Consider the following 13,044-nt stretch of genomic DNA (forward strand, 5'->3'; position numbering starts at 1 on the left):
AGAAAGTCGCCATGGAGGCAATTAAACAGAACAAAATTACGGGGGACATTAGAGACTAAAAAAGTTAACAGCGAAAGCCCGAGTGCGGCATTCTGCTTCGCAACTGACACTAAGCAGTAATTAATTATTTAATTTGGTACTTACTTATGATTAAATATCGAGGTTGTTACTTCCGATGTTAATATTTCATTATTTATATATTAATTGAATTCCTGATTGCTTATTACTTGGTAAATAAATATTAAAATTAATAAATTGTAATTGATCTTTGACATAAGGCCATATAAGGCACGCGTTCGCGCCTACTGTGGTGGTGCTTTGTGATTGGTCGACACCTCTATAACGTCATCCCGCCTCCGCCAATCAGAACGACGCAAAAGGAGGACACATTTTGTCCACGACAGCATGAGCCAATAAAGGCTTTCGCCTTAAGACATACCCGAACCCGCTGTAGGATTTACTCCGAAATATAGGACATCAACATGTACAAGGTGTGCAAGGCAGGCATAGCAATACTTAAAAACATACTCAGGAAGTGCAAGGCGCAATTGATATGTGCTGTCCCGAGATTCTCTCGTCGATGTGGTCAGCCGCTCTGAGCAGCTCCGGCCTCAAAGACCAACTCAGGGCTGTCCAGCAGGCCCTCGTGGTGACGAAGAGACAAGGTTGCGGCAAACCCTACCGGCCACTAAATAAAGTTATTCGTGCTCGTTATTCTACTCCGTATATGCTGCAGTCAACACACGTTTTTCTGCACGCAGCCGAGTGGTGACATTCTCAAGAACACATACGCGGCACAACATTGATAGTTTGGTTTTATTTATGGTAGTGAGCGTCCCAAAGCGGCTCAGGCTATGCGATACGTCATAGTGGAGGAATCCGGACATTTCGACCACCTGGGGTTATTTACCGCGCACTGACATCGCACAGAACACGGGCGCCTTGCATTTCACCTCCACCGAAAAAATGCTGCCGAGGCCCTCCGCATCCTTAGAACAGTATTCGAGCGCCGCAACCACTGTGCCACCCTGGCGGGTGGCTGGCATAAACGGCTGCGCGCATTGAGAATGTTTTATTACGGTTAACATTCCTGCGTACCCGGCAATTGTGCGAGCTTTATATTTATTGTGTCTAATTTGACAATAGTGGCATTTTGTTTTTACATGCTATCATGTCATAAACAATCACAACGTTTGGGTCTGAACAGTGTTTCTGGAACTCGAGTTCGCAGCCCCTATAAATGCAGTCACGCTTTAAGATGTCCTTGTCAAAGATGGGTCCACAGCGCTTATCAACAGCTTCATCCCATTGGTACACCTCGCAATGAGGTTGTCCTGAAACCAGAACAAAAGGACATAAATTGTTAAATTGATGTACAGTAACGTTTCGCCAAAGGCGACTGCGAAGGGGCAAGGTATTTTTACTTGCTGCGGACGTAGTAGAATATAATGCAGCTAATGTGGAACAAAGGAGTTAGTTTCACCAAACCTATATCTTAATACCAAAATATGACAGAATGGCTTTTCCGCCACGTCGTTGTTTTTCAAGTTTATAGCACAATGGCATATTTTCTAATAGTGCAATAGTTCATGCTATAAAATAACCGCCACCAGTTTTCCTAATCTGCAGGTAACATTGTGCTTTGGCATCTTTCAGTGGCACCATGCCTCTTATATAAAACAATTCCTTCACCAGAAGCTCGTAAAAGAGAGATTTCCGTCCACTGTTCTGAAAACGCAGCAATGCTCTCTCACCAAACAAATGAAAGCCAACCGAGAAAGTATCATTTAAAGAAAACAAGAAGCAGTTTTCTATTTTCATTACCTGAACTGATTAGAAGATTACTAAGCATGTGTAGATGACACTAATACGTCATCACAAATGTTGTAAACATTTCCGTCATCCAGCCGTAACTTGTCTCGCCAAGCTATGGACTCCAATGACGCGATTTACAGAAAGACCCAGCTTCGTCATCAAATGGGCGGTAAAAGAGCAGCAGCACGGGCTGTACAAAAGCATAACCAAAGGAAGTGATGCAACGCGAGATCCCTTTCATGAGCAGCTATATCTTCTTAAAGTTACTAATATGTTCAAACACCACTGAAAAACGCGACTGAAAAACGCTGACACATGGCCTCATTTTTTCATATATCCACCCTGTAATACCAAGAAACAATGTATAAAGAAGTGCGTAAATACCGTTCCATTCTTGAAGTTGTAACAACAGCTTGAGATATTTTATAAAAGCTGACCTCCGAGCAGCTGTTTGGAATTCCGATATTAGAGTTTGAGTACGCAGTTATCACGTATCATAGCTCAATAATAAATTATAAACGTACCAGCGGGAACTCGTCGAATGAGTTGAAAACAGAAACTCTGTAGCAAGTCGGCCCTACAGCCCCTGTCGCCTTTCGAAGAACTGTTTGCTTCAAGGCATTTTGTGCTTGCACTGCTTCTGGACAGGGCCATTTTTCATCCTTCCGTAGCATGTCAATCAGAAAGCACCCAGAATCTGTACACCTATTTATAAGGCCAGCGTACTCAGATATCCTCGCAATTAGCTGTCGCATGCTGTTGCACCTAATTTTGAAGAGGTCGACAGTAGCATTTATTATGTATAAGATTTCTAGCCGCAAAAAGTGGCTGATTACACCCGCTAGCAGGATAAGCCTCCGGTTCATGAATATCAGTAGGTAACATATCTCGTGGCAGTCCTATGCGTCCTGCTTTTGGTATTTTGTCCGTAATTTGCGCTGACATCTTTACATCATGCAACTCCGACTAGCCCGGCAGCTTGCTTTTCTAATGCAGGCTGACCTCAAATAATTGGACGGCCATTAGTTGCCACGGGCTGCCTGAGAAGTACCCGCGATATTTGACGCGATAATTTCCAGCCCCAACTCTATACGTAAATCGTAGCAATTAGGTTGTCTTCGGATAACGTTATTATATTGTTTTATATTGTTTTCCTATTTCTGAATGCATCTGGCTATCATTTTTCTTCCTTCTGTGCCAGTCTTTCTAATACTGTTTTGGTTGTAGCGAAAGTGCAGTTCATTTGTTGGATGAGGATAAAATTCTGTTCTGCATGTTTGTATACCTGTCTCTTGGTTTAGCTGATGGGTAAGAGAGCACGGAAGACATGGTGTCCCGGCCGGCGCCTATGCATGGTAACCGCATCCTTGCCGCGGAGTTCTATTTCATTCTCTCTTGTCTCGTGCGGTGGATAGGCGGTCGAGTAATTTGTTTCCTTTATTCGCTCAAAGCTCAGCCAGCCTTCGCAATACTCTTTATTATTAGCACCTTAGTGCGTGAGCACAATACTCACTGCTATAACAGCACTCGCTGTACGGTCGCAGCGGCGCGGAAAGAGCGACATCTTCGAGACATCGTAATATGTGTACGCTCCTTATTTCAACCTACCACCTATTCCTTGAAGGCTTGTGTTTACTCACGGTCACGCGTTCATGGGGGTTACGGCTATCTATTTTAAAGTCAAGCGCCTGCAGCGTACGAAACGGGCAAACAATTATTTTTAGCAGGACTTGCAGCGCAACTTTCTACGCATATTCTATTGCCAGAAAACGGGTCTTCACCGAATGTCTATAGGAATTCGTAAACAGTAATCCTGCTAAGCTTTGGAGTTACATCAAAGTCTCGTAAATCGATCGTGCAAGTAGTAACGAATGGATGCGTTGTTACGTGCCAGAAGGAAATCGCAGTAGGTTTTATTATTTTTCTAGTCTGTATTCCTAAATCAGGAAGATGAAAATATTAAACGTTTTGTTTTTGATTCCTTCTTCCTCAGTTGTGCAAAACGGTGTCGTGACGCTGGGACTAAGTCGACCCGGCCTTCACTTGGTAGCGTGCAGAGACTCCGGGTTAATGAAAGATTGAATCTTCGAATTTGGTAAAATATATACAAGCAGGTTTAATGGCACTTTAAGAAAACTTATTTACATGAAAAAAGGGTATATCAGCAAAATTCCAAGCGTTAAGAGTTCATAGCGAGAAGCGTCTGGATGAGCGTTTACCCAGGGCTCAGAGCCTCATTTCGTGCTCTGCAACGTCCTTAAATTCTCCTATGTGCAGCCCCTGTCTGAAGATGCTGACCAATCAGTTCCAGGGCACACCCCTCATATATCGGTAACCAATCGAACACATCACCAAACTTATGGTCTGATGCACTGACTGGTTCAGTATTGTGTCGCCGGGCGGGGTCACTTGTTGTCGGGTAGAGCTTGGGAACGGCGAGGAGGTAAATTTCGATTCTTCTGTAAAAATCCGCTATGTTGGTTCCGGCAAGTGGATTTCCTTCTCAGAAACCCAAGTGTACGTGCGCGCCACGAATACTGCTCCAACATTGTCTCTTTCCGGCAATTGCAACTCTTTCCTGCATTCACGGGATATTCTCTAATGGCCGTAATCCTCATGCTCCTTTCTTCTCCTGTACGTCAGCGGACGTGTCACTCCGATCGTCTCCTTTGGACGATAGGCATTCCTCACTTGAGAATAGCGCCTCTTGACGGGAAGGGTGAACAGTTGAACAAAAGCACTTCCGGCTATTTCTGACAGGGCGACGTTTCTTTGTATTTTTCTTGACATTCCCTTGACAGGGCCAATTTGACAGTTGTAGGGTCACGACAAAGCAAAGCATGCTCACACAAAAAGATTCATGTGAACAGGCTCACTCAGAGCCCTTGCACCAACAGCACATATAAATACCATGCCCACAGGCGCACATTAGTGCGCCTGTAGGCATGGTACACAAAGACGACTACTAGCATGTTGCACTTACAGGCATAGAAGGAAATTACAGCACTCGGGTTCTTGAAGACAGTATAGGGTACTTACCTGATTTTCGATTTAGCGTAACAAGAAAACATTTCTCTGTGTCACTCCAATATCGCAGTGTGTATATTTTCTCCTGCAAAAAATCTGGAAATAATATATCCATTAGGAAATGAAACAACAATCAATCCTAAAGAATTGAAAGCAAACACCTGGAACAAACACATTCATGTCCTGTGAGATGTCGCCAAGGCGGTTGTAATAGATATAGTGCAGTGCCATTTATAGACTCAAGTTTCAAGGATAAATTGCGACATACCACCGAGATAAAATGTTTTCTTTTCGTTGGCCACTATAATTATGGTGAATATACATTCAACAACCTGTTAAATTGTTTAAGTTGTACCTTAAATATCTGCTTTATGTCTGTTCTGCATTGAGAACACTGCTTTGCTCTTGCTAAGAAAAAAACGCAATCAGATAATGGTTCTCCTTTTCAATTGGAACAATTGTTTACAATAAAAATATGAACAATCATGCTTTCAAAAATAAGACACAAAAATTACATTAACGCTACTTCACACAGAGAGCAGTGCAATAAAATAGCTGGGACGTTTTGTTAAATTTGTAATAGATGTATATTTGCAGGTTTTTCTCTGTGGGTCGTTCGTGTAGGCATGGTATCAAATTTAAAACATTCATTAAACACTGAAATATTTTGTTACTTAGCATTTCTACTACTGTTGTTGCGTTAAGTAAAGCATCATAACTGCAGTAGAGAAACAATATATCCTGACCAAAACGGGAATCGTTTTGCATATTTCAAGCCTAGATCTTGATGACACTTAGTGTCATCAAGATATAGGAGTTTGTGTTACTGTCTGAACATTATTTGTTGAAAATGGCCTATAGATCCAAATTAGTAGTATTTTTGAGTGCTCTGTTTTATATATATTGTGTATGATGGTTCAAAGACGTTAAGCGTAGAAGTAGGTGTGTTTAGCATGGCTTCGCTTATTAGCAAATAATTCACCTAATTGTAGCTTACCGCTAATGCACCATAATGTGTATCTGCTCTCTGTTTGCCAAAAGGATCAGGTACGAAAAGAATTCTTAGTAATTACGTTGAAGAAACGCTGCTAATTGGTTTTAAAAATCTCCTGAAAAGTGCAGCTTGTCTTCATTTACCGACACTATATAGTGCCTAACGGTGTAGATTTAGTAACTCCATGAACGGAGTAATGTGCCCTGCAGAAACCTACTGAGCAGATCACAATCTTTTGTTTTTGATGTCACACGATCCTTGCCTAGAACTCTCCACCAGGGCTCAGAAATGACACCTGGGAGAACAGCTCACAACTGAGCTAGAAGACTAACTGATTGGGTTGGAACGAGATGACCCTAGAGGTCTACGCGCCCTGACTGTGCGCTGAATAGTCAGTACAGAAAATGACCTAGCACTCGAGAAATTGAGAATTGTTTTGACATCTCACCGCATTGTGGTTTCGGTTTGTGGGGTTTAACGTCCCAAAGCGACTCAGGCTATGAGAGACGCCGTAGTGGAGGACTCCGGAAATTTCGACCACCTGGGGTTCTTTAACGTGCACTGACATCGCACAGCACACGGGCGCCTTGCTTTTCGCCTCCATCGAAAAGCTGCCGCTGAGGCCGGGATTCTTTCACCGCATTTTTTTTTGCCATGAAGGCTATAATGGTAATAAAGGCAATAATTTTCATATTTGTGTGCGCACAATTTTGTAGCTCTATTTCAGAGAGACAAAATGACGCCGATATAATGTTATTTTAAAGTTTCAGTTTCCACAGCATGAAGCTGCTCATCGCTTGCACGGGGAATTGCCGTTTCCTATTGACCTACTAAATGCAATTCGCGAATGATTCTGCAAATTGTACAGGCCATTTTGAGCGTGATTTCAACTTATGACCGGAAAAGTTTTGCCTATGCCGCGAATCTCTGGCATGTAGGATTTTATGTTTTTGGCGTTAGACTGTCATTGGAGTATACAAAGCTGCGTTGAAATCGACAGCAGCATGCTTCATTTTACGACTCAAGTAATACGCCCTGTTTATGAAGATTGCTCGTCTAAGCACCAGAAAATTAGCAGTTAGAAAACACAAAACACGAAATGAGGGAATGAATATCCGTCGTGCATTAATTGCTTGAAATGTCTTCGCAGCCATTTGCTACTGCAGCACAAAAATCTGAAGTGCTAAAATACTCCTTGCTCTGAAGGAGCAGTGTGTGACTATACGTGTAGATGGTCAGTAATCCACCTCAATTAAAATCTTTGACAATGCTCTACTTATCAGAGCACATGTTCTAATCAAAAGCGTCCTAGTGGCTTGTGCATTCCATATGTTCTGATGAATTGCGTTTTGAAAAGAATTTTAACCTTTGTTTGGGGTACATCTTTGTCTTGTTTGCTTAAATTGAAGAATCTAATCGGTCCCGAAACTTAAGTAAACGACTGCTACAGACATGATTACCGGACAAAGCACAGTTAAAGTTCACATTGATTCTATATTTGTTGATAGGCACTACCTCTTATCAGCTGGATGCATTCCCCTTTTATTCTTAAAACTGTTTTCGTTAAGGTGAAAGCATAGAGTAAAATCTTTGCATACATATGCATACTTCAAATATAGGTGATCTTGGTACAGGCAAAAAATATGTATCTGCCGAGACCAAGAAACGAGCAACAATGTAGTCATCTCATAGTCCGCACGCGGAATACAGTAAGTTATTAGGTAGCAATAACAATTTTATTTCATATTTCTGAGAGGTTGAAATTTCGCCCAAAATTTTAGTGCAAGAAGTTTTTCTTGTATTGAACATGTATTCCGTGGGCACTCTTATGCATCTGAAAAATACTTTCTCTGCATTGTATTATTTCTGCACAAACTGTAAAATTTCAGTATATGATCCTTCATTCAAGTTCCGCAAAAGCAAAAACAAATTCCGAAAATACAAGCATTTACTGTCTGGCAACAGAGTACGAAGGACCAGTTCTGCTGCTTCGATGAAATTCATGCTCTAGATACAAACAATTGATTATTAGACGGAAATAAAATATTAGAAAACAATATCAGCATTCTTCGCTGTAGTAGTCATACATTCAGGATTTCCGTATACAGAGCTTATTACTGGTCCATGTAGTGATGTAGTTTAATGAATATGCCTATGCCTAATCTAAGTAGCATTGCTAGTATTAGAATAAAGCAGAAAGACTTGTTATAATTATGACCAGTGAGAGATTTCAAAGTGTTGCCCTCACCATCTTCATTGTGTTATTTGTCCTAAAATGACGTCACTCTCAAGGTCGCATTGTTGTGTCCTGTGCCCTTTTATAAATGTCCACTAAGTCTTGTATGACCACTGTAAAGTACATGCATTCATAAAAACAAACACAAAAACACACTCAGATATATAAATATATATATATATATATATATATATATATATATATATATATATATATATATATATATATATATATATATATATATATATATTGTCACTTAGTGGTGACAAGGCCTTAGACAGGCCTTAAGTGCCAGGCCCGCAACAAGGACTGCAGTATTGTATATATATAGTATTGTGTATATATATATATATATATATATATATATATATATATATATATATATATATATATATATTGTCTTCGATGGTACCGGAACAATGAAATAATGCAAACATTATCCTCATTCATAAGAAAGGGGACGCTAAGGACCTTAAAAAGTACAGGCCAATAAGCTTGCTGTCTGTTACGTATAAGGTATTTACTAAGGTTATCGACAATAGAATCAAGACAGCCTTAGACTGCAATTAAGGAAAAGATCAAGCAGGTTTTCGGAAACGGTACTCTACTATCGATCATATCCATACCATAAACCAGGTGATAGAAAAATGCTCGCAATAGAGCCAGCCTTTATACATAGCATTTATTGATTACGAAAAAGCATTTGACTCAGTTGAAACCTCAGCAGTGATGCAGCCATTGCGAAATCAGGTGGTAGACGTGCCGTACGTGAAAGTGCTGGAAGATATATACAGGGACTGCGCAGCAACCATAGTTCTGCATAACGAAAGTAACAATATTCTCATAAAGAGAGGTGTTAGGCAAGGAGACACGATCTTTCCAGTACTATTCACACCTTGCTTAGAGGAAGTATTCAGAGACTTGGAATGGGAACGGTTAGGTATAAGGGTAGATGAAGAATACTTCAGTAGTCTGCGATTCGCTGATGACATTGCCTTGCTAAGTAACTAGGGGGATAAACTGTAAATAATGATTGATAACCTAGACAGGAAAAGTAGAAAGGTAGGCTGAAAAATCAATATGCAGAAGACAAAGGTAATGTTCTACAGCCTCGGGAATGAACAGCAGTTTACGTTAGATAGCGAAGCACTGGAAGTAGTAGGCGAATATGTCTACGACAGGTAGTAACCGCAGATCCGGACCATGAAACAGAAATAACAAGAAGAATAAGATTGGGATTGAACGCATTTGGCAAGCACTTGCAGATTATGACTAGCAGCTTACCAGTATCGCTCAAGAGGAAAGTATACAACAGTTGCATCTTACTGTACTAATCTTTGGTATCGATTTCATAAATTAGATCTAGAAGACAGAGAGTCTGAAGAGATGTGGACTGATGTTCGTGATATAATACAAGAGGTTGCTACTAAGGTAGTTCCAAAGCAAAATAAATGCAAGAAAGCAAACTGGTTATCTGAAGAGGCTTTGCAAAGAAGAAGGCAAAAGTTATGGGACAAAGAGAAAGATACAAGGTTCTCAATGCGGATTTTCAGAAAATAGCAAGAAGAGATAAGAATGGCTTCCTGTGACATACACTGCCAATCAGTTGAGGACAACAGCCAATTTAGAAAAACAAGAGCTCGGTATAAGACAAAGATATCAAAGGCAGCTTCTATGCTAAGCTGGGCGTGATAAAGGACAAACGAGGCAAGGACCTCACTGAAACCTCAGAGACAAAGAGGTGGCAAGAATACACAGAAGAAATGTACAAGAAGGATCCGAATGTGCAAGCCCAACATAAGACGGTTGTGATTACTGATCTCGAGCCGGGCATCCTGAAAAGTGAATTTGAATGGGCCTTAGCCAGCCTTGCTAAGACCAAAGCTAGCGGAATTGAAGGCATTCCAGCTGAGTTGCTTCAAAACCTCACTCATGATGCTGTTAACATTCTGCATTCATTATGTCAGAAGGTTTGGAGAACCCTGCAGTGGCCACAGGATTGGAGGAGGTCAGTTTACATCCCCATTTCAAAGAAAGGCAGTGCCAAAGATTGTTCTAAATACCGCACGATCGTGCCTATTTCGCATGCTAGCAAGGTGATGTTGAAAATCCTCAAATGTAGACTACAGGAGTATGTGGATCGGGAGCTTCCGGACGGGCAAGCTGGGTTTCGCAAGGGCAGAGGAACTACTTTTTCTGCCTCCTACTTTTCCACCGTTGACCTACGATCTGGCTATTGGCAAATACTGTTCATCGGCGGACAGAGAGAAAACTGCTTTTATCACACCCGATGGTTTTACGAATTCAATGTGATGCCATTTGGCCTCCGTAATGCACCCGCCACCTTCGAACGATTCATTGGCACGATAGTCCGCGGTTTAAAATGGGAGGTGTGTATGTGCTACTTGGACGATTTCGTGATATTCGGGAAGACGTTTTCCGAGCACAATGGACGTTTAGCTCTTGTGCTGGACTTTATGTGCAAAGCAGGGCTCGTGCTGAACTCAAAGAAGTGTTGATTTGGAGCACGCCAAGCGCTAGTTCTCGGAATCTCGTCGATAAAGACGGCATCAGACCTGATCTCGCAGACAGCAGCGGTTGCTCCTTTCAAGCTACCGCAGTCCGCCAAAGAACTACGGAGTTTTCTGGGTTTGTGTTCGTATTTTCGCCGTTTTATTGACCGTTTTGCTGATATCGTACAACCCCTGACAAACCTCCTTTATAAATATGTAGCTTTCGAGTGGACACCTGAGTGCGATTCCGCCTTCCGCCACTTGAAATTTCTTCTTACGTCAGAACCTGTGCTCCGCCACTTCGATCCTTCAGCACCAACAGACGTGCATACTGACGCAAGTGGTGTTGGAATTGGCGCGGTTCTTGTCCAGCGCTGCGAAAGCAAGGAGCACGTCGTGGCGTACGCGAGTCGCTCCCTTAGTAAGCCGGAGCGCAATTATACCGTCACGGAACAGGAATGCCTCGCTGTCGTTTTTGCCATACAACGCTTTCGCTCGTATCTTCATGGACGCCCGTTTACCGTTGTCGCATATCACTTTGCCCTCTGCTTGTTAGTTAATCTCAAGGATCCGTGTGGGGGGGGGCCCACTTGCACGATGGGCCCTACGGTTACAAGAGTATGACTTTAGAGTCACATACAAAACTGGCCCATTTCTTCTTAATTTCCACTAGAATATCGTAACTTGAGTTATTTCTCTGCCCCAATCTGCACGCTTCCTATGTCTTAATGTTACCCCTACGATTTGGGTATGGGCAGGACATGTAGTGCGAAGGGAGGATAACCGATGGACACTTAGGGGGACAAACTGGATTCCAAGGGAAGGAAACATAGCAGGGGGCGGCAGAAAGTTAGGAGGGCGGGTGAGGTTAAGAAGTTCGCAGGAGTCACGGGGATATAGCTAGCATAGAACCGGGTTAATTGGAGAAATATGGGAGAGGCCTTCGATCTGCAGTCGGTATAGTCAGGCTGATGATGACGATGTCAAAACTGGCCGTAAGCACTCTGACGCAGAGTGTTTTTCGCATTTTCCTCTTCCTATGACGGAGTCTGACGCCTGAGCTGCACCCAGTGTCAGCGCTACAAACGTCCCACAAGCGTCGCAGCAGGTCAACTACACCCCATCACTCCACCCCGTGCACCATTTGAGCAAGTGGGCGTTGATCTCCTTGTTCCTTTTCCGGTATCCCATAGTGGGAACTGTTGGACCATTGTTTGCATGGACTACCCCACTCGATAATGTGAGACGGAAGCCATACCCACAGCCAACGAGTATCAAGTCTCCTGCTTTATGTTGCGGGCGATAGTTCGTCACGGACCACCAGCGACCGTGGTCGCCAATTTACGGCTGACTTCGTGGAGGAGATGCTTCGTTTATGTACCTGTCATCTTAGTCAGTTATCGCCTTATCATCCGCAAACCAACTGTCTAACTGAATGCAACAACCGTACGGTAACTAACATGCTGTCCATGTACATCGACGCAGATCATAAAAACTGGGATAGTGTACTACCGTTCATTACCTACGCTTTCAACACCGCTTGTCATCACACCACCGGCTTTAGTCCAATTCTCCTGCTCTATGCTCGCCACCCACGATATACCCTGAACACCATCCTCCCGTTTTCAGCCACTAGTGATGAAGATACCTCGGTATCCGAGACAACCTGCTTTGCCGAAGAAGCCTGCCGGCTTGCCCGCCTTCGCATCTTAGCGTCTCAGGATAGCTCGAAAGCACGGTACGATGGCCACCACCGTCACGTTATTTACCAGCCTGTATGTTTCGCCTTACTGTAGTGGCCTTCAAGGAAGCGGGGTCTGTCACAAAAGCTGCTGTGCCACTACGATGGACCATTTGTCGTTGTTGCCCAACTTAGCGAGCTCAATTACCGCATCGCTCGCCTAACCAAAAGCTGCCGTCGCTCTGCAAAAAGTGAAGTCGCGCACGTCGTTCGTTTAAAGCCGTTTCGATCACGCGACCATGTTTAAGTCGCCCAGCGGGCTTCAGCAGCATCGTGGGAAGTGTGACACCCAGAAATAGAGCCAAGAGAAGATGAGGTCGAAAAAGAAGCGGCTCGACTGGGACTTGCAAGTGGTCACAGCTGGATCTTCGACGTTCGTATTGCGTCAACTGAAACCTCGCTTGTAAATTATATATATATATATATATATATATATATATATATATATATATATATATATATATATATATATATATTGTTACAAGCGAGGTTTCAGTTGGCGCAAGACGAACGTCGCCTCTAAAGTAGCCGTTAATTATCTGCTTGAGATTCTCCTGAGACGACGAAACCGCTGAGCTGTCGATACTAGTCCCTCGCGGCTTGGAATGACTGAGATGGCTTTTGCCGCTTGTATTCACAGATTTCTTCACGCCTACGTTCACCTCTGTTCTTTTGCGCTTAACTCCCACCACGCCAAAAGCCAGACTCAAGTTGAGGG

The 13,044-nt window shown here is 42.8% G+C and overlaps 1 long non-coding RNA gene across 1 annotated transcript in view; it reads right to left on the minus strand.

The window, feature by feature from the left end:
- Positions 1 to 1,105: 1,105 nt before the first annotated feature.
- The window catches only part of LOC146177256 (uncharacterized), a 14,571-nt gene continuing 2,632 nt past the window's right edge, over positions 1,106 to 13,044 (minus strand). The window contains exons 2-3 of the long non-coding RNA XR_014701286.1: positions 4,855 to 4,938; positions 1,106 to 1,334 (exon numbers count right to left, since the gene is read on the minus strand). This is a non-coding gene — a long non-coding RNA (uncharacterized LOC146177256). The remainder of the gene's footprint in view (positions 1,335 to 4,854; positions 4,939 to 13,044) is intronic.

Source organism: Amblyomma maculatum, chromosome 10, assembly GCF_055883805.1.
Source record: "Amblyomma maculatum isolate TAMU_Amacu chromosome 10, ASM5588380v1, whole genome shotgun sequence".
NCBI lineage: Eukaryota > Metazoa > Arthropoda > Arachnida > Ixodida > Ixodidae > Amblyomma > Amblyomma maculatum.